The sequence below is a fragment of the Procambarus clarkii genome, chromosome 68, assembly GCF_040958095.1.
Source record: "Procambarus clarkii isolate CNS0578487 chromosome 68, FALCON_Pclarkii_2.0, whole genome shotgun sequence".
Taxonomy (NCBI): Eukaryota; Metazoa; Arthropoda; class Malacostraca; order Decapoda; family Cambaridae; genus Procambarus; species Procambarus clarkii.
The window spans coordinates 6,758,488-6,780,213 of NC_091217.1; the positions used below are offsets into that span (position 1 = coordinate 6,758,488).

Below are 21,726 nucleotides of genomic sequence, written 5' to 3' on the forward strand. Positions count from 1 at the left end.
TGGCTTGTGCATGATGCTCTCATCCTCTCACTTGCCTTCAGTACTGTCCCGGTGACAGGTGTGCCCACGGTTGCACCTGTAATGGTTGAGAAAGCTTTAAAGAAACTAAAAAGCTTGAGTTATAACAATATATTTAACATCAATCCTGATAACAGTGGATGGAACACGTAGCCTAGCCTCCGGGGCACATAAACAGGAAAAAGTTTTGTCTAAAACTTTTTTAGTTTTAGTTCTGTCTGCTCAGCAAAAACTGGTAGACACTTACGCAAGACTAAATATTTTCAGGAATCTAGCAAAGGTGACCTTAATTAAACTGTAAACGCCGAAGGAAAGTCAGTGTGGAAAATGGAGCCCCGCCATGGATTGCCTACATTAAGCAGAAAGCCTAAGCAGGAAAGGTCCAGAGGAAGACAAAAATCTAGAACGAGAAGAGAGGGTAAACTCCTCACACTGGAAGAGAGACGGAATAGAGAAACGTTAACGGCATGCAAGATACTGGATGGGACAGATAAGGTCAAATATAGAAAGATTAATATGGAAGGAAACATGAGACGCAGATGAATGACTGATGTTAGAGATAACCGTATTAGTGGAACAGTGAGGACATTGACAGATTAATGCTAACACTGCTCTAAACAACCGACAGCTGGAAGGCAAGGTCCAGGAGCTAACGCCCGACCTTGTTAGGGCACACATGTGAGAATTATCAAGAAGGATTAAACCTAATATGACACAATGTTAACAGCAAATGTAATAAAAAGCAGACTTTTTAAGCGTCACTTAGCTTAATAACCGGCTTGTGAACGCTAGCTTCCGAGCACTCCAGGGCTCGGGAGCTAGCACTCAACCCATCTAAGCCTATTTATGTGATGACAGACACATAAACACGTCATCCAATTAACTAACTATCCCATTACTACTTACCTGAGATAATAACACATGACTGCTAATATTATATACTAATTTAGGCACTAATAAATTATTTAATTAATGTTTCCAGCACACAAACCATTTTTCAGCTGAATATTAGTCCAGTGATGGGAGGTTTACACCAGGGTATCGTAGCCAGAGAACACAGCCAGGTATCGTAGCCAGAGAACACAACCAGGTATCGTAGCAAGAGAACACAACCAGGTATCGTAGCAAGAGAACACAGCCAGGTATCGTAGCCAGAGAACACAACCAGGTATCGTGGCCAGAGAACACAGCCAGGTATCGTAGCCAGAGAACACAGCCAGGTATCGTAGCAAGAGAACACAGCCAGGTATCGTAGCAAGAGAACACAACCAGGTATCGTAGCAAGAGAACACAGCCAGGTATCGTAGCCAGAGAACACAACCAGGTATCGTAGCCAGAGAACACAACCAGGTATCGTAGCAAGAGAACACAACCAGGTATCGTAGCAAGAGAACACAGCCAGGTATCGTAGCCAGAGAACACAACCAGGTATCGTAGCCAGAGAACACAACCAGGTATCGTAGCCAGAAAACACAGCCAGGTATCGTAGCAAGAGAACGCAACCAGGTATCGTAGCAAGAGAACACAGCCAGGTATCGTAGCCAGAGAACACAACCAGGTATCGTGGCCAGAGAACACAGCCAGGTATCGTAGCCAGAGAATACAGCCAGATATCGTGGCCAGAGAACACAGTCAGGTATCGTAGCCAGAGAACACGGCCAGGTATCGTAGCCAGAGAACACAACCCGGTATCGTGACCAGAGAACACAGCCAGGCATCGTGACCAGAAAACACTACTTATGGTTGACAATACTAGTGGCTCAGAATACTTGTGATTTACACTAATGGTTGACAATATGCTCACAAGACTAGTGACTCATAACAGGTGCTCACACTCACCTTCATCATGCTAGTCACATCAAAGGGCAGCAGACTCAGGAGCTCTGCGCTGATCCCTCGAACACCCCCCCCCCCCACACCCCAGCCCCGCCCCCGTCTGCGTACCACACTGCTACTCTGGCTACCACACCACCACTCTCGCTACCACACCACCACTCTCGCTACCACACCACCACTCTCGCTACCACACCACCACCACACAAGAGCGGGTGATTAATCACTCGGAACAAAAGTCGTGGACAGAATATTTACGGAACATTAGTTTGATTTACAACTATATTTGGTAAGATTATCAAATATAATTATTTATAACACAATTTCAATAAAATATATAAAAAATACATGTAACTTGACAAGCATTATAACTTTATTTTTTTATTATAAACAAGAAAATTGCTTTACAAGATTAACCGTGTGAGATTCACGAGTTTTGCGTCACGGGAACTATAGGAAAATTACTGGATCGTGGACTAGGCTATTCTTTCCACGGGTTTGAGGTGATGGAACGATTAGTGCCTGCTTGTTCAACTCTTACATATATAAAATGACCGAAAATACCCGGTTCAGTGTACCATGGTGCAACTATGCTCTTTCGACTTTTAATTACTGTCAAATGAACAAATCCACAAGGGTCGTGACGAGGGTTCGAACCTACGTCCGAGAGGATCCCAGACGTTGCCTTAATTAACAGAGCTACGACATAGTTAAAAGAATTACTATCTTTTGTGTAGGAGCACAGCTGTCCCTTCAATAAGGTACTACTTGTACACAAACACTCACCGCGAGCTAGTAGGTCAATGTTTTCAAGGAAACCTCAGTTGGAGGTAGGGAGAGGATGTGATGGCCCGTTAACAGTCGACTGGTTAAAACAATTGTTTGGCCAGTGTGGGCAACTCGTTCTCAGGCTACGTTCATTCTCTCCAGCGAACCACCCTCTGGACGCTTTCGCCAGTTTTAATATGTTGTTTATTCAAAATAGGAATTACCTCAAATCTAATTTAATATTATAAATATTAGTAGATTGTGCATTTTTAGCCGTAGGTTATGTTAGGTGTTTAGGTTCTGTTGTCAGTTATTAAATTTTAGTACGTGGGTGAAGCAGTTACAGATTCGAATTCGTCAGCGAAGCACTGTTCGAGAAACATTTTATCTTCACTTGTGAGTCGTGTGCAAAATGTTTTTCATCTATAAACAGGGAGTTTGGAATGAACATTTAGTTTTCGTTGATGAGGATAGGCTCTGATGAGGACGGACTGTGATGAGGATGGACTGGTGTGCGACTACCTGTGCTGTTCATTTGGGTTCGAACCGTTGACTGCGTTTTTTGGATTACCAGACGTGAATCTTTCCAAAGGTTACGTCTGGCCGGGCGCGTCAACGGTGCGGAGAGAGCGCCCTTGGTGAAGCTTGAAGCAGGTTGTTTAGGCAACTTGGGAAACGACGCTCTCAGGTAGGTAAAGGGTTCTTCTTGTTGTATTTCGTGTCGGCTACTGTCGGAGTGTGTATCCGTTTTCTACCATACCTCAAGACCTAGGACGAGACTCAATTTACGCCGGATAGGTAGTTGTGTCCAGTGGTGTAGTCACGTTGTATCCAGTGGTGTAGTCACGTTGTGTCCAGTGGTGTAGTCACGTTGTATCCAGTGGTGTAGTCACGTTGTATCCAGTGGTGTAGTCACGTTGTATCCAGTGGTGTAGTCACGTTGTAGCCAGTGGTGTAGTCACGTTGTATCCAGTGGTGTAGATGTCACTGCCTAGCGTGGTAACCGACAGTTTGTGTGCTTTCCTGTTTGTGATGATTCTCACGATAACGAGAATGTTAACAGCTGAGGGTGCTAACAACAATAATGTGTATTTACGTTTTATAATAAAACTGTTAAAATCGGCTTTGTGTTCAAAATCTCCTCCGCCTGGTGTCTCGCCACGTAGGCTTAGACTCTAAGTCCAAGCTTAGAGGCTTGTGAGTGCTGTTTGAACTGGGAATTACGAATCGAAAAAACGCAAACATTGCCCATCAACGCAATGTCCCTTTACACACAGAAGCGTAGTGCCTGTGCTACAGGCATCCAGAATTTCAATCACGACTGTTTTCAGTGTGGACGCTCTGCCAGTCAAAACACCGCCCAAGAGCTATGAGAGGTCGCAACACTCTAAGATGAGAATTCAACACACTTGTCAACACCTGTATTGACGATGATGTCGTGGCAACCACCAGAGGGCGACATGGCAACAGTAGAACACCGGGCGTCATGTTGGTGGACAACTGCCTCCAACAAATGCCAGCGGTGTCATTAGGCTTTCAGGTGACACGCTTGTTGGGTCAGCCTGTCCAGCCACGGCCACGATTCATCAAGCATTTACGCAACCACTTACGAAACCGGTACATCTTTCCTTAATCATGACGGTTTTGTTTATATTTAACAGCTTACGAGCTTGGAAACATCACAGCTGATGTTTATTTCAAAGGTTATTATTGATATATAAACGACCTCGTAGTGCTTCGAAGCTCATAAACTGTTTAATAAATAAATATAAGCAAAGTCGCTATTGATTGTTCAAAGATACAAGAATCATAAATCCTCATCCTTGGCCTAAAAGAGACACGAGAACCGAGTAGTGGGCCAGCCATAGGCTTAGGCTCCGCGCAGGAATATCCTTAGACAAAAAAAAAAGATACAGGGGGTTTCTTAAAAGGATACGCAAGTGCACAATGGAATCCTTGTGTTGTTTACCAACACAAGGATTCGTTATGGCCGCCTCCGGCCGTTGTCAGGGGCTCTGGCAAGGGCTCTAGAGCCCCTGGGTGAGTGTCCATACGCGGCCACCTGGCCCGGCCCCCGAGTTCAAGTATGTTTATTGAGACAAGAAAAAATGCATCTCAAAGGGATAGAGTAGCTTAGGCTATTTCTACCCCCTTCCCGTCCCCCCCACCCAATACGTCGCATTTTTTTAACCGCTTCCACCAATCCTATCAAAATAAGACTTATTAGTAAAAAATTAACCACCGTATAATTGACGCTTTCCATCAGCTTCGAAAGGTTAGGTGGGTTGCATGGGTTTGTACGTTTCTGGTTAGGCAAATGACGTTTTTTTTGCCGTTTTTTTTTTACAGTGGTATATCGAGAGAACAGGTTACCTGGCCTCCATATATCGTTATCTTGCGCTCCATTTATCGTTATCTTATCCTGCATATATCGTTATCTTATCTCCACATATATCGTTATCTTGCCCTCCATATATGCCAAAGAAAAATATATATTTTCAAACAACACCACTACCTCACCAATCATCACGTGAAAATCATCACCTCGCCAATCATCACGTAATGCTCATCACACATATTACGTGAAGCTCATCACATAAATCAGTAATCATGTGAAAATCATCACTTCTCCAATCATCACAAGGAGACTCGTGAGGTATTCACCTCACTCATCACGCCAGCACTCACCACGTCACTCATCACTCCAATACGATATGTATGTCGCAATTTAAAGTTAACATTTATATATCCTGTAGTTAAATGACCATAAATGTCTGGATCTCTCTATTTCCAGGCATTAATCACCGTACGTTTTTGACGAAAAATTATCGGTGTTCAGTTTGACGTTATTTCGACGATTTTGGAAGCTGTAAACATGGTAGTAATTTTGATGTATTGTAGATGTTAATATGTACTCCAGAAGGTGTTGAGAATGCGTCCAAAAAGAAGAAGAAACTAAATGGCCCCAAGAATCACACGTAGAAAAATTCCTCCCCCCTACAACCAATACCAAGTAACCTACGCGACAAACTACGCCAAGAAATTCACGAATACAAGAAAATTAATTATTCGCCGATTACACACTTGCGGGATAAACAAAATCGAGAGAGAGAAACGCACGCCATGAACGCATAGTGCACCAAAAAACGTCGATAATGTGCAACATTTTGGAGGGAGGCGCGGTGGCGAGCGCCGGCAACCCGGGCGGGCGAGTGGCTATCGGTGATGCCAGTTGCTGTAGATTTATCACTAGTGTTGTGTCGGTGGTGCTGGCGAGCGGACGTGCGCTCTCTCACTCCGTGTCGTACACTGTGTGCTTTACTCTTATACAACTACAGTGATTTGTGATCATCCAGACCTTGCCGGACACTGACCAAGGCTTATATTACCAGTGTGGGGTTTACTTTTAGCGTTCCTAAGATGTGGACCGCAGGAAATGTATGGTAGCTGCTTCGGTTGGATTTCAGAAAGCTAATTGGATTTGCGAAGCACAGGTCAAACGGAGCCTTTGTGGAGTTCTGCTGCCACTGCCCAGACTTTCCTCCGTGTTCAAGGTAAGATGACCGTGTGAACACGGGCACCTCTACCCAGATTATACAGTTGTGTGTGTGACAGTCGCCTGTTCTCGCCCGGACCTTTCCCCCCCAAAAAATATTTCCTTCTCATTCTTGTTGTTTAAGACTCGGCTACTCGGAACAGTCCAAGTAGCACGGGCTATGGCGAGCCCGTAGTGGATTTTTCCCTCTCGAAAATGTAAAAAATGGTCTAATTCACAGTTCAGGTCTTGGTGGGGGCGTCCTGGGATGTCATCTGGTGAGGGGGTCGTATAGTGTGCTGGGTGACAGCAAGGTCCGGTGAACCTTACCGTGTAATGTTTAGCACAATTTCACCTACGTCATTTAATGTTGCAACTCTCGATCACGGTGAGGTGACACTTGGTGATGGGTGGCGCCAGGAATGGAAGTTGCCGACAAGACGGTTCACAGTGGTGAAGCTTGAGTATAGGACGCAAGTCTTCTCTCAACACGCTGTTATTTGTTTCAATTGCGGACTTGAACCTCGGCAATTACAATAATACATTTCAGGCTTACAAATGGTGTTGGTAAACATCGATTTGGCAATAGGCTAGAGTTCTGACTCGCACAAACTTCCCAATTAACATCATTGAAAGAAATATCATGAAAACTTGTTCAAAAAGTCACATGAGTGAAAACAATTTGGTGTCACTGGAATCTATCTCGCATGGGTTAGTAAGTCTACTTCGGTTTTCCATTATTATGCTTTAGGTCGAGGTGGACATATCCAGGGAAATACTCACAAGTGTGTTGTGGACGTGAGGCCTCAATGTGCTTGGTATCAACACATCCCGGACTATATTGTATGGGTCAAAGTGTTCTAGCGGCGTTACTTTGGGTCTGATGTTACTGATCGTAATGCGAGTGATAGTTACAGGGACACGTAGCCTGTTCTGCAACTAGACCAAAGTGTTCTTGTTATATTTTGAAGTACATTAGGCATATGCATTACTCACTCATCCCATGGGCAGCGATGGAAGGGTGTTAGACGCACATATGGGCGCGAAAGTACTAGATCTCAATGTTTGAACATTTTAAACTTCGTAATTGTTGACCACAATGCTAACGGAGATGATTTTTATTTTAATTATAGCGTATTCTTGTGATCAGTGTTTGTGGCGTGAAAGTACACAATCTAGGTACAGTACTCTAAACCCAGCCTGTTATAATCCTTGTTTTAGTAACGCCATCCAGATGTGTCCTGGAAAACGCAAGTTTGACATACACCGCCAATTGTAACTTTGCCTTAATGTATCTGATTTAATGTACTGTTCCTAAGCCAAATACAAAGTCTATATCTAAAACTTGTACGGCCTAGAATGATGTAAATGCTTAGTCAACGAAGAAACGAATAACGCTATAAATTTTAAATTTCGTGGAGTTTACTGGAGTCTGAAGATATCCAGCTCGATGTGAAATTGTGTATTGTGAACGTTGTATGATTTCAACCCCCTTAGACATTTGTACTTTTGAATGTTGTGGTAATGATGGTATTATCACTTGTGATAAGTTATATTAAAAACGCCTATGTCAATACGAAATTAACAAAATATTGTTTTCTTGTACACCTAAAATCTGTTGTGTTGGCGACAGTGCGAGTGTGTTGGGGGGGGGGGGGGCGGGTATATGTACCTCCCATGTGTTTGTGTTGACAAGTGTTTGTGTAGTACTGTGGCTCACTCGCGTGAGACACAGTACTTGTGTTATTGGTAACACGGTGTTGTGTTGGCAATACTCGTGTTAGTGGTGACTGTGTTTGCGTAGTGTTGGCAGTGTTTGAATATCTGTTATGTTCAGATGTGTTTTGAACATAACATAAACACACGCGGGGCAGTGCGTGTGTGTATGTCGGCCGTCATAGTGGTGGCACTGCTTGCATACCTCACAGGTATTGGTGGGTAACTTGGGTGTTAATGGTGGCAGTGCTTGTGTGCGTGTGTGTGTTGGCTTACATGGTTAGTGGTGGCACTACGAGGGTGCCTCAGTTGTCACTGGGTGTCTCAGTTATTAGTGGTGGCAGTGCGTGTGTACTCACCAAGTTGTGCTTGCGGGGGATGAGCTTCGGTTATTTGGTCCCGCCTCTCAACTGGTGTACATATTCTTGAGTGTTAGGGTGTGTTTGTGAACCCCCGTTATGTTCGTGGTGGCAGTGCGTGCGTTTGGGTGTGTTTGCGAGCCACCGTTGCTGCCACCAATCATTGTTCACATCATCGACAAGTACGGATACAAAAATCGTTACGGCGAGTGACACGCATATATGCTTGCAGCCCCCGCACGGCATTCCCTCATTAATGCACCGATACATGTAAATATTGAACGAGGGAATCCGTTCACAGAATAATGCCTGTAAATTGTGGTATAAAATAGTAGTAATACGAGGAAATAGTAGAGAAGTTAGCATAGCTATGAAAAATTCCACACACTCACACACAAGGGAGCCGGTGGCCGAGCGGACAGCCTGCTGTACACGTGATCCTGTGGTCCCGGGTGCCGGCGAGAAACGATGGGCAGAGTGTCTTTCACCCTATGCCCCTGTTACCTAACAGTAAATAGGTACCTGGGAGTTAGTCAGCTGTCACGGGCTGCTTCCTGGATGTGTGTGTGTGTGTTTGTGGTATGGAAAAAAATAGTAGTAGTAGAAACAGTTGATTGACAGTTGAGAGGCGGGCCGAAAGAGCAGAGCTCAACCCCCGCAAGCACAATTAGGTCACACACACACACACACACATCTACTGGTCTAATATCTACTGGTCCTCCTTCGAGGACAAGTAGACCAAGTACTACACAAGTCCACCTCGATATTAACTACGACTTTAGAATTCAAAGCTGAACCGTCTATCTTTTGTGGTATCGTGGCTGGTGTGTAATAGAGTACATGAGGAACGTCTCGAAGCCAATTCGATTCACAGTTTTAAACGGAAATATGAATATAGAAACACGGGAAATGAGTTACTGCACTGAACTAATGATAGTCGAAAGGCGGGACTTAATAGTAGATGCTCGACCCTGCAAGCACATCTAGGTGAGTACATCACACACACAGGCAGAAACAAATGTTACAAAGTTTCCGTCACTTGATGACGCTGTTCACCTAGCAGTAAATAGGTACCTGGGAGTTAGCTCTTACAGACTGCATCTTCGGGAATGTGTGTGAGAGAGAGTGAGAGTTCGAATCCTTCGCAGGACTGATTTTCTCATTGATACGTCACGTTAATGGGATGTCATTGTGCATATAGAGGGAAATGTATGTAGTAGACATGATGTAGATAACAGTAGGTCAGGAATCGGTATATTAAACAACCGATACTTAGAAAGGCGGGGTCCAAGAGCTAATAGCTTGATCCTGCAGGGGCACATAGTAAATACAAATTGTAAAGACACACACACACACACACATATATATATAAATATATTATATAATATACAGCACTATATAATATACACAAAACGAGAATAATGTACACTTAAAGAATAGGGGTGGTAGGAGAAGAAAATATCAAAGTGTTCAGCGAGGATCAACACGGTCTTCTGAGTACTCTTTATTTTCTTCTCCGAGGCTATGGGTCCCTACAACTGCACCAGAGGTGGTACCCATTTTAGCTAAAAAAAGATATACAGTATATAGGGGGTACCACCTCTGGTGGAATTGTAGGGTATATATATATATATATATATATATATATATATATATATATATATATATATATATATATATATATATATATTATTTATAATATATATATTGGGGGGGTACCACCTCTGGTTGTTTGTAGGGACCCATAAGCCTCGAAGAAGAAGATATATATATATATATATATATATATATATATATATATATATATATATATATATATATAATATCAGTATATAATTTATTTTGCTCTGGAGAATAAAGCCAAAATGGAATTACAAATTTGCATTTTTAGATTTTTATGCTTGTGGAGTTAAAATAAATCTTGTGTTGTCATAAAATAAATTAGATTTTTTCAGCAGAACACCAAAAGCGAATGTTTTTTTTTTATTTTAAGCAATTTAGCGGAGATAACATTTTTTAGTCGAAGTTTAAATTGCATTTATTCCCACCTTCTATCTTTGTTGCTCACTATATTATGTCTTTTTGTTGCTGTTTATGTCTGAAGTTATGTTTGTTTATTGTGTCATGCCTATATATACAGAACAGTATTTGTGCACGAATTCTCCATGGCACAAATATATGTTGGTATAAATGTGGATATAAGTACAGATTCTTACTATATATCGAGAGGTGGATAAATTATACTACATTACTCCCAATTATTGATAAAGTGAATGATAAGTATGACTGCTATCACGATACAAGTTGCGTCTAGGCACTCTGTATAGGAAAGCAAATCAGGAATATACAGTTTGTAGAAATATAACCTAGGCTGTACCAGGATTTGTAATGTATGAGGAACTAGAACGAAACGGATTTCAAAACACAGGATTACAATACACAGAGAAATCACATTAACGTAATACATCAATGAACAAAGCCCACAAGGTTTCAGAGGAAGCCTCGGGACACTGGTGAGTGCAGTTGTACTCCAGGGTGCAATTCTTTTTACTATGTCGTGGCGCAGTTGACTAGAGCGTGCCTGGGAACAATGAGCGCATAGGTTCGATCCCTCATCACGGCTCCGGTGGATCTGTTTACAGTGTTACAAAATAATTCAAATGGGAACAGACCTTCAGATCCGAATTATGCTGCTGTATTTGAGAAATCTTAGGCCAGTAGTGGAACAAGCAATGGTGACTGGAATAGAAGCAGGTCACTTTTTCCAATTTAATTTTTATTTTATACTCTTCAAGGTATGACCTATGAATTATATCTCTTAATAAGTTGTTCCAAATATTTTCCACTCGATTATAAAAAAAAAGATTTTGCATCGTTGGAGTGAATTGGTTCTCTTATTTTAACGTGATAGGTGTGCGTTATTTTTACTGCAGTTTTATAGTATTTTCTCAGTCAAGAGTGTCATGCCGTTTAATTGTCTTAAATACTTGTATTAAATCGCCAGTTATTCTTCTATCAATTCTAAATCTAAATCAGTTCAGTTCTTTTCAACGGGTTTCGTGAGATTATTTTTCATTCTTGGTAACATCTTTGTTGTTCTGCGCTGAGCACTTCACACATCTATATGGTGACCAGAAATGTGTTTCAGTATTCCGTGTTCAGTATTCCAGAAAAGGATGTTCTAATAAATTGTAGCATTTTGGGAGAGGCTAACTTTCTTTGATCGAAACTCGAAATATTTTTCAATGATGCCTAGCTTAATATTCTAGTGAAAATATTAGCAGCCTGAGTACATTAACGCCTGATTTCGAGAGTTCTACTTGACAACTGCATGTTCCCACTTTTGTGGAACTGATCTTGTCTCACGGCATTGATTTAATAACGGTAATTCAGTTAAACGTTAAATAATTAAATTGTTTAATTCTTTTAATATTTTTAATATTTTTGGATATCATTTATCACAGCCAGTAATTTTAATTTTGTCTTGTTTAGCCCAGTAAGTATTTTTCACAAGCGGCACTTAATCCAAGGAAAATTTGTTCAATGTTTATTAATGGTGTTTGTAAACGAATATTATTTATATTTTGTATGATAAATACGGAGGCAGAAAAAAGACTTAAACCCCCATGACATCTCCACTTCATCAATCATCATAACTTAAAAATATGTCATTCATTCATTAGCCTATATAATCCACAATACATTAATTATACATGACGTGTAAGCAAGCACTAAGTTACCACACTCGGTCATTCATAGCAGCAACCCTTCACTTCATAAGATCATATGTATAATGATCCTCGTTATTGTATACATTAGGCTACATACATTCATTCTTCTCACAAAACGCGTCCAAGCAGCCTTGTAAGTTGCTCACACTCCCCACCTTCCTCACTCAGCTCCGGCCACCTTCACAGTGAACCTCTCCTCCAAACTTTAAAGCAACTCAAATACACAATCGTCATATGCCTACCATAAAAAAAAGACCAAGTCAAAATCACATTTTCGCTGGCGAAGGAGTTGAAGCCAGGTTTAACTCCGCCATGATTCCGACAATTCACGGGCGCACGGGATGCCATGGATACCAACTCTTTTGTCAACTACCCATTACGCAACTTTTGCGATTACTGCTTATCGCAGTCGTACACTAGAGCGCGCAGGCCTGTAAACATGCGTATTTATTGTTGACACCTTTTTTGCCATTTGCATAAATGAGTCGGCGGACAGATTGGCACCATGCTGCTCCGTGAAGGCCTGGTTGATACCTGGTTGATGGGGTTCTGGGAGTTCTCCCCTAGCCCGGCCCGAGGCCAGACTTGACTTGTGAGAGTTTGGTCCACTAGGCTGTTGTTTGGAGCGGCCCGCAGGCCCACATATCCAGGCCTATTACATATGTTGTTATGGGTGTGGTCTTGTTTATTTATCTAGGATAAATGTGTTCCAGATGTATATATTTGCACGTGTGTGAATTTATCTGCCCTAGTGTGATTGAGTCTGATCTCTGTGTATGTTGGATGGAGAGGAAACGAAGATAGCTTTATTCGAGTTATGTATGGTAAATGCACAACATTGAAGTGATCATGCTAAGACTGCAACACTGTTTTATTAAAATGAATGAAAACAATAAAATTGTGAAGAGAATATTAGGTGTACCAAGAGAAAATATTAATGCAATACGGTTATGTAACACATGGAAGGGATACGATGACAAAGGGCTAGGTTATAAGGCCGGCGCTCAACCACTTAGACCATTGGGGATCGAACTCCAGACCTTCAAAGATGTGAAAGAGTCGCTGTACCTAGTATTCCAAGTGGAATGGACACCGCCTTGAAGCTATAATTATTACAAATTTAAATTCATTAGTCATTAAAATACTGCGAGTAAAATGAAAGTTATATCTGCTTTATGGGAGACTGGAGCTTGTTTAACAGCGCTGCTTTCGTCCGGTAGATGATACTCAACAAAGTTAATATCTGTAATATAGCGAAATAAAATATAATAAAAAGAAAGCACATTATCCTATACGACATAGCTCCTATCTATACACAACCTTCATGTACACGCGTAATTACCTGAGTGTAGTTGTGTGTGCGTATACTCACTTAGTTGTATTCGCCTAGTTGAGCTTGCGTGGGTTGAGCTTTGGCTCTTTGGGCCCGCCTCTCAACTGACAATCAACTGGAATACAGATTCTGGAGCCTATTGGGTTCTTATCATATCTACATTTGAAACTGTGTATGGAGTCAGCCCCCACCACATCACTTTCTAATGAATTCCATTTGTTAACTACTCTGACACTGAAGCAATTCTTTCTGGTGTCTCTGTGGCTCATTTGGGTACTAAGTTTCCACCTGTGTCCACTAGTTCGTGTTCCACCCATGCTAAATAGTTTGTATTTGTCCATCCTGACAATTCCCCCTGAGAATTTTGTAGGTGGTTATCATGTCTCTCCTTACTCTTCTGTCTTCCAGGGACGTGAGGTTTAACTCCCATAGCCTTTCCTTGTAGCTCATACCTCTCAGTTCTGGGGCTAGTCTGGTGGCATACCTCTAAATATTTTCTAACTTTATCTTGTGATTAACTAGGTATGGACTCCAGGCTGGAGCTACATACTCCAGGATTGGTCTGACATAAGTGGTATACAAGGTCTTGAACGATTCCTTACACAAGTTTCTAAAGGCAGATCTTATGTTGGCCAGTCTAGTATATGCCGCTGATGATAACCTTTTGATGTGGGCTTCTGGGGACAGGTTCAATGTGATATCAACCCCCAGATCTTTCTCTCTATTTGACTTTTGCAGGATCTCACCTCCCAGATGGTACCTGGTGTTCATCCTTCTGCTCCCTTCGCCTAATTTCATTACTTTACACTTTCCTGAGTTAAACTTTAGTAGCCATTTTTTAGACAATTCATCCAGTTTGTCCAGGTCGTCCTGTAGTCTCTGTCTATCTTCATCTGTCTTAATTCTTCTCATAATTTTTGCATCATCAGCAAACATTAAGAGGAATGAGTCTATTACCTCTGGAAGCTTGTTTACATATATCAAAAACAGGATGGGTCCAAGTACAGAGCACTGTGGAACTCCGCTGGTGACATCTCGTCACTCTGATGTCTCCCCCCCCCCTCACAGTTACTCGCTGTTTCCTGTTGTATGTGTGTGTGGGTCTAACCGATGCCTAGAACATTCATGTGATCTTTCTCTGTATAATTTTACTTGGTAACTCTCCTTTTGAATATCCTGCAACTTTGGTGGTGCTACATAGTCTCCCTGGCTTGGCGCCATCTTTTGATAATTACTTGGTAACTATTTGAAGGCATGTATAGGCAAACCCTTTTCTAGAACAAGTGTTTACCTATATATTTTATGAACCTAAACCCATCTACTCTGAGGGCAGTGAGAAGAATTCGGACCTTCCCACTGGTAAATCACGCTATTGTAATTTCGGATATTTTTTACCCGCTATTTCGTGTTCCATCTTGGGTTGAGAGTTGTGTCATTCCACGTTTCTTCCCACTCGTTAAAACCTTTCATTCATTCGTTCACTTTAGTCATGTTCAGCCTTACTTTAATACTCTCTGAATAATTTGATTTATTTTCTTCTGACTTAAGGAAGGTTGCTAATGTCCTGAGATTAATTTAGTCATCCTATTCTGAAAGTATACGAAACTTTGAAGGTAATTTACATTCTCTGTAATACGTTGCTCAGAGCTGTCCTGCTCAGACTAGGCTTAGTGAGTCTCCTAAGACAAGGTCAAGTTAAAAGTTAAAAGTTAACAAGGACAAGTTAAAAGATACGACCAATATTATAATTTTAGTTTTACTAATATTTCTAGATTTGAGTCCAAGTAGCCTATTGGCCTTTTTGGAACATTTGTGTTTTGATCTCTAATCATTCCAAGAATCGTTTTAAAATATGATTTTGTAATACTAATACTAACTCTCAGCTGTCTGGCGCCTCTAGTTGCTTGTGCTGTGCTTAAGAACCTGTCGCTCAGCACTGAGCTGCATCTGTCATTGTTGACTCCAATATGAGACTGAGTTTTCCTGCAACATTTATGCACATTCATCAGAATTTGTTACTCGTCTTATTGTAGTGTTACGTTTTTTCTTACAAATTAACATAGTAATTTGTATTGCATTTAACGTTAAGCAGTAAGTTGGCCTTTTCTCACGGCTTAAAAAAAATACTTTTGTGTTTCCCCGTTAAGAGCATTCATTATTTTGTACAGTTGAAAAGCCATTGTTTTTCTTGTTACAGACAACATTCCACTAATACCCCATCTTGAAAGCATTACATTTTTCTTTTTAAATTTTAGCCAAGATTTTGAGCGTCCCACCAGACAAAAAAGAAAGAAAAAAAATCCCAATGTAAAATGCGCATTTTACCGTTCTTCAACATTAAACAAAATATATGTTCACCTCCCTCTGCTCTGAACACAACCTCCGCTGCACATTTGGTTGTCTCAATCCCCGAAGGAACTCCACCAAGACCTTTTGAAGTATTGTGGCCGCCGGCGCCGAGCGCTCTTGCTGCACTTCTTGCTTGACTCGCTCGTCTTTCACGCCAAGTAATCCATTGTGTACTGGTGCTCGCTGTGGTCACATTGTTGACACACATGATACACAAATTGGAAGACAAAAATAATAGGAATAATTGCAATTATTACTCACGTACCAGAACACTAACTGATGACAGGAAGGCTTTGTGATCACAGCAAGGTGTGGTGATCATAGGAAGGGGTTATGATCACAACAAGGTGTTGTGATCACTGGGAGGTGTAATGATAACTGGAGGGTGTTCTAAGATCACTACACAGGGTGGTGTAGTGATCACTGGGAGGTGTTTTGAGAGGGTGTTGAGCATAGGCCTAGTCTCATTTTAATTCAGTGAAGTCTTATTGTTCTTAGGCAAATACCTGTCCTTACTATTTTGAGCTTCCCCCCCCCCTGTCTCTCTCCTTCTCCCTCGTTTTTTCTCTTTAACTAGACTAGCATTCATTCGGGACCTTGAAACTGCAAGAAGCCATTGTCCTACCTCAGCTTATCTGCAGCCTGCTCCTAGAGTTTAAATTATTTTATGTGATTTTTTTTTTTCATTAGGAATAATCTTTATTTAAATCTCTCTCTCCGTCTCTTCCACCTCCCCCCTTCTCTTCCTCCGCCCCCCTCTTCTTCCCTCGTACTCTCGTTCCTTCCCTAATTCCTGACTTTGTCCCTCCGTTCCTGGCTTCCAAATTCCTTTCCCTCCCTCCGTCGCAAGCCAGGGTAGCCTGCCGGGCGTCAGAGGGGGCTGGGAGCCTGGTCTCCGCCAGCCCTAACTTGAATCTCTGGGGCGTTGTTGCTTCCCCCTTTCCCCTGGCTGGGCTGGGCGGGTGCTGCCGCTCTCTCCACACTGGGGTTCATATGGCAACTTGCTCGTCCTGCCGGATAGTTGGAGGAAATTGTAGCTACGGACTTGTACGGCAACCCTGGCTCCAGTTATCAGATTGCAAGAGAACCACGGCTTCACCCGAAAACTTTTAAGACAACTTGCTGAAGTGTTGTGTGTGCGTGCGTGTGCGTGCGCGTACTTGCGTGCGTGCCTGGGGGTGTGCGAGTATGATGGGGACAAATATTAAGGGGTTCATATCCCACCCTGAACTTTCATATACAGACGGGTGGTAGCCTATACAAAACATTAATGACAATTTCAAATAAACTTATATTCATTTTAAATACGAGGGTTACCTACGTGGGCTCGAGCACTGACGGCTGACTCTGGTCTGGGGGATGCTGGGGAGGACATACACGTTACGTCTTCAGTTCTCCCGGCTAATACACAAGACGTTTATGTATATTGTGTATAAAGCGTGTCCCTTCCCCCGTGTCGGATTGTGGAGTTCGGGCGCTGTGTGGAGGCGCTCTCTTAACCATTTCCGCTTTTCTACTGTTATTTACGTTAAATGTGGTGTATGTTTACATAAGCGGAGCGTGTTATCTGTGGCGGTGATCGCGTCCGGTTCCTCGCGGAAGCTGGAGGGGGAGGAGGAATGTTTACAAAGTGGTGCTTGAATAGTTATCTCAGTTATCTCAGGTGACGCTAAAGTACACGGACTGAAATGTTATATTTTTTCGTTATATTATTGTTCGGTCCGTTTCTTCCTCGTCCCCATCTACCTTCACCCTGCAGCAGTGGGGCAGAAGGTTGCACCCTTGAGAGAACTTGAGGCAGGTGCTGTGGCTGGAGCACCCTGAGGACTGACCTGAGCACACTCGTCCCCTCCCCCCCCCCCTCTCACCTGAAGACCCCTCACAATGTTAAGTACAAAGACCTTAAATACTCTGCTGTCAGTCGAAGGGGTTTAACCCTTGAACCAAATTCGTAAACACCGAACTCAAAAGTTACACTTACTCTCAAGTCATAAATATCGTTCGCAAAACGACTAAGACACACTCGACTATCTGAGACGTACCAGATTATTTAAGTCACCTCAGCTTACATGTTCTCAAAGGCGAGATGCACTGACTGAAAAGTGTTAGCCTAACTGTTTGTATATATATATGACTGAGATGACACAGTTAATAGCTTATAGCTATTGATTACATATAATAGAGATACACAGGTGTAAGTTAGTTACACAGGTATAAATTAGCTACACTAGCAGTGGGAACTAATGAAGCATCAGGAGAGGGGAGATTTACAATGCATTAATTGATAGTTATTTATTAAGAAATGGGTTAAAACCACCGGCACTGATTAACTGGGGAAAATAGTATACTATTTGTCAGCGTTTTAGGCCTAATTGCTGAGAGATACATTAATGTCGAACTGTTAACGATGACATAAGCCTTGCGTGCTTATTTTGATGCACTGACGGGAGTGTGTCTATGTGATTGATGGCTGTCAATTAGTTTAAATAAATGAAAACATTGATGTTGAATGTCGTATTTATGCTCAATTTGGCATCAGTGTTGCAAATGTTTATGTGCGTTAATCGGGTGTGGGGGTCGTTTTGGGGGCTCAGCAGGTGTGGGGTCGTTTTGGGGGGGCTCAGCAGGTGTGGGGTCGTTTTGGGGGGTTCAGCAGGTATGGGGTCGTTTTGGGGGGGGTTCAGCAGGTATGGGGTCGTTTTGAGGGGGCTCAGCAGGCGTGGGGTCGTTTTGGGGGGCTCAGCAGGTGTGGGGTCGTTTTGGGGGGCTCAGCAGGTGTGGGGTCGTTTTGGGGGGCACAGCAGGTGTGGGCGCCATGTATAAGTCATTTGCCGTGTGATTTTGACAACCCATCCTCCTGAAATGATAGCACTTACATAAAAGTATTTGGTGGAAAGTGCCAATATGTAGTGACGCATCACCAGTACACAAACCTTAAATGTTCCTAGGTCTAGTATAGCCCATATATGGATTATATTAGGCCTAAGATAGCGTCTATTATGCTCAGAATATCTAGGGGATGTTAGGTTAGGTCTTATATTTATGTTGCGATGAAAATTGTTTCCAGTTTGTCCAAAGGTAGTAATACAAGGGTCAGTTTTCTGGTGGTTCGTCACTAAATACATGTCGGTACTTTCGACCAAATAGTTGCTACAGGTACTGTCGTTTTATGAGGCTGGGCTGGATTATGGCGGCACAGTGGCGCTGTCGTGTCTACTTTGTGCTACTTTGTCCACCTATCATACTCTCTGTATGATAAGAGTCCACCTATCATGCTTTGCCACTAATAGGTGGACTCCCAGCATGTGCCACCACCACCACCAACAACAACAACAGCAACAGCAAGCAGAAGCACTACCACCACCAGCAAGCAGCAGCAGCACCACCACCACCACCACCACCAGCACCACCACCAGTAGCACCACCAGTAGCACCACCAGCACCACCACCAGTAGCACCACCAGCACCACCACCAGTAGCACCACCACCACCACCACCACCAGCACCACCACCACCACCACCACCACCACCAGCACCACCACCAGTAGCACCACCACCACCACCAGCAAGCAGCAGCAGCACCACCACCACCACCACCAGCACCACCACCAGTAGCATCACCACCACCACCACCAGCAAGCAGCAGCAGCAGCACCACCACCACAATCACCACCACCAACACCACCACCAGTAGCACCGCCACCCCCACCACCACCAGCAAGCAGTGAGCCCAGGACATGAAAGTTAAAGCTGTCCTTACTGCACATGCTGCTTGTGGCCGAGATACTGAAGTTTGTACTGAAGTGGCGACTGTGATTTACTCAGTGACTGTGCAGAGTGCCTGGGATGTCCCCGGGAGCTGTACTCCCCGCAGAGCCTACTGCTGACGTCTTGCTCATCCCGGCCAGTTTCTGGCGCCAATCCTGTAACGGACACTCAAGTTCTTCCTTCAGTCATGTACCACGGCCGCCGGCCCGTGCGCTGAGGAGCGCTCAGCACCTGGCCTGGCCGGTCCCTCAGCTGGCGAGGCACAGCCCTAGGACAGCCTCGCCTGGTGAGGCACAGCCCTAGGACAGCCTCACGTCTAATATACTGTGCCCAGAACGGTGCTCGCTCGCCAGACAACTGTGATTTAAGTTCTTGTGCTAATGGAAGACATATTTTTAGAAGCATTTTGAAGCTCGTCATTCTTCAGTATTGAGCACTTACCAATCCTCCTGACTGCTTTTATCTCCACGAAGAGCTCCAGCCCTGTGTGTGTGTGTGTGGGAGGGAGGGGGAGGGGGGGTAGATGATAGCGTGAGCCTCGGGGCAACACAGTACTGATGGTGGGTGCTGAGGAGAGTCCATCTACTATTGTGTAGCGTCGTCTTTCAGATATTAACACACAATCCCTCTCATCTGCTATGATGCTGTATGAAGACCGGGTGTGAATACCAGTCTCCAGGCTCACACGCTTCTACACACTCATAACTCCTCCCTTTCCCCTTTCTCAGCTAAGGGGGATGAGATCCCCTTAGCTAGGGAGGGCTCCCCTCAGTGAGCAAACGGGCGACTTGAATGCTGGTGTGTTAAAGGTACTTATATTGGTAGTTATGATGTTGTGTAGTGGCTGTGGAGACCCGCATGGCTCTGAGGGTTGAAGACGCACACGTCACTTCATCGTCTTCGTCGTCTTAATACTGTGGAACACTTCTCCAAGTGGTGTAAAGTGACTTGGTGTGATCACCCACATGCGCTGTCAAGTGTCCTGGTGCTCAGTCTTTCTTATTCCTGTTTAATGTGCTTTACTGACTTGTTCCTTACTCGTGTGACTTATCTCTGTCTGGTTACTTGTGTGAGTGACTCACCTCTGCCTGGTTCCTTACTCGTGTGAGTGACTCATCTCTTCCTAGTTCCATACTCGTGTGAGTGACTCATCTCTTCCTAGTTCCTTACTCGTGTAAGTGGCTCATCTCTTCCTAGTTCCTTACTCGTGTGAGTGACTCATCTCTTCCTAGTTCCTTACTCGTGTAAGTGGCTCATCTCTTCCTAGTTCCTTACTCGTGTGAGTGACTCATCTCTTCCTAGTTCCTTACTCGTGTAAGTGGCTCATCTCTTCCTAGTTCCATACTCGTGTGAGTGACTCATCTCTTCCTAGTTCCTTACTCGTGTGAGTGGCTCATCTCTTCCTAGTTCCTTACTCGTGTGAGTGACTCATCTCTTCCTAGTTCCTTACTCGTGTGAGTGACTCATCTCTTCCTAGTTCCTTACTCGTGTGAGTGACTCATCTCTGGTGGTGAGGCTGGAAGCTAACGTGAATGAACTTCCTGTTCCTTTTGTTTGGCTTCTTGATCTTCAGCTTCACTCACACGAACGTTCTCACTCCTGGCAAACATTGTTCCGCTAACCCGTTTACTACTGCTAGTTTCCTACCTCGCCGAGGCTGCCTGTAACCCATCACAGTTAACAACAGTCAAGCTTGTACCCAGACTGGGCTTGGGAAGGGGAAGAACTCCCAGTTTCCCGGGATGATCCCGGACGCAGGTTCGAATCCTCGTCACGGCCCTTGTGGATTTGTTCCCAGTACCCATTACACACAGGAATCACAATAGCGGGATGTATCAAATGAACAAATCCACAAGGGCCATGACGAGGATTCGATCCTACTGGGGTGCTCTCGGACGTAGGTTCGAATCCTCGTCACGGCCCTTGTGAATTTGTTCCCAGAACTCAATCCAGGTGGCGACTGCAACCTCACCTGACGTGGTAAATGAGTGTGACGTGAATAACAGTGTTTCATATAGAGGGTCAGTCCGGGGCGGGGGGGGGGTTCTGCTGGGCTACAGAGCTTTATCCTCTCCGATTTTTTGGGTGGGAAGTCAATCCAGAACAATCATTTATCAAACTAGTTAGAAATGTTAAAACAACATAAAAAAACAGCCGCATAAAGATAATAGGATGAGCGTTTATCAGGTCATGTAGAAACAAATCCTAAAGTATTTTTTCAGATATATGAACAGAGATTATGGGAAAGACTATCCCCTTGAAAACTGACAGACCAATTGGCCGATAATACCAAGGAAATGAGCAGTATATTAATTA

General features: G+C 43.4%; 1 protein-coding gene across 1 annotated transcript in view; it reads left to right on the plus strand.

The window, feature by feature from the left end:
• Positions 1-5,884: 5,884 nt before the first annotated feature.
• The window catches only part of Ten-a (tenascin accessory), a gene marked incomplete in the record, with an annotated part of 418,622 nt that continues 402,780 nt past the window's right edge, over positions 5,885-21,726 (plus strand). Inside the window, 1 exon segment of the mRNA XM_069310940.1 lies at positions 5,885-6,173.